Source organism: Trypanosoma theileri, assembly GCF_002087225.1.
Source record: "Trypanosoma theileri isolate Edinburgh chromosome Unknown TM35_Tth_26_V1, whole genome shotgun sequence".
Taxonomy (NCBI): Eukaryota; Euglenozoa; class Kinetoplastea; order Trypanosomatida; family Trypanosomatidae; genus Trypanosoma; species Trypanosoma theileri.
The window spans coordinates 378,434-379,705 of NW_021639868.1; positions in this window are offsets into that span (position 1 = coordinate 378,434).

Consider the following 1,272-nt stretch of genomic DNA (forward strand, 5'->3'; position numbering starts at 1 on the left):
TATAATTTATTTTTGATATTTGTTACGTTATTGGTTTCCCATTGGTTTGTGTTTCATGTTTCCAGTTCCATTTTGTTACATACTGGTTCCATACACGTGTCTGCAATAGACAAGTCGGGTCTCATGACCACCAATTTAAGAAGGAAACTCACAAACCAATACCATGACGTAATCAATCATTATAGTGACATTTCGGAGTACAGAGGTAAAGTATAGTAATAAAACAAAAATAAAAACAAACCACTGTCGTGACGTACTCAATCAGTATAGTGAGATTTCGGAGTAGAGGGTGAGGTAGAGGTAATAGAATAAAGAAAGTAAGATTAGAGTGCGGACATTGTTGTCCGAAGTAAATCTAAAGAGTAACAGTTTGGGGTTTCAATATAGTTACTGTTTATATTTGTATTTGTATTTTTACATGCTTCGGTTCTAATTAATTCTCTGATTGTATAATAAAAAGGTGGGCATATCATCAGAAAGTGTATACAGGCGTCACCATTGTCGTTGGTGAAATGTTCGTTTTCTTTCTCCGTGAAGAATTCCGTCGGGAGAATGGCTCTTCCAGGTCAACAGGCAATTTGGCCTCGATTCTTTGCAAAGCAGAGCTTCTTCACGTCATCACCATCCACTCCATATCGTTGTATAGGCGGCTTTGGGATGACGGCAGAATGTGCGGAGGGGTCCCTTTGCAAGCAAGGCGCTGGCAGGTGCGTACAGTGTCCGGTCTCAATCTGTGTGGGGGTGGTTGGTTCAGCAGAGTGCACATGTCTGATGGCTCCCTGCGGTGACAGACTGAGGAGGAGGAGGAGGAGTGTTATCCACCGAGCTCAGTAGTCCATCGGACGGCAAAGCCATTGCTGTGGTGTACGCAGTGTATGTGTGCTGAGGGGGAATGAGAGGGAACCACAAACACACACAGAGAAATACCTCTCACGCAAAGGACAGAGAGACACATTTGCAGCAAGCATTAAAGGCATCATTCACACATTAGGGTTAGCATTCAAACTCGATGCGATTATTGATTACCTTGTAAGCCTTGGCAGGAGGAGCCGTATCGTTCCTGAATATATTGATATAAAGTTCATAGTCTTCCTCTTTGATATGGTGCACTACAACAGAATTCATTTTACATTTCGGCTGTAGTATCCTCGGTCAACGTTATGAAACCGACAAAGCGGTTCACTTACAAACGTAATTTTACTGTGCAGTTTTCTCTGCAGCACATACCCCACCATCCTATCCTCACGATGGATATACAACGAGAGAAACTGA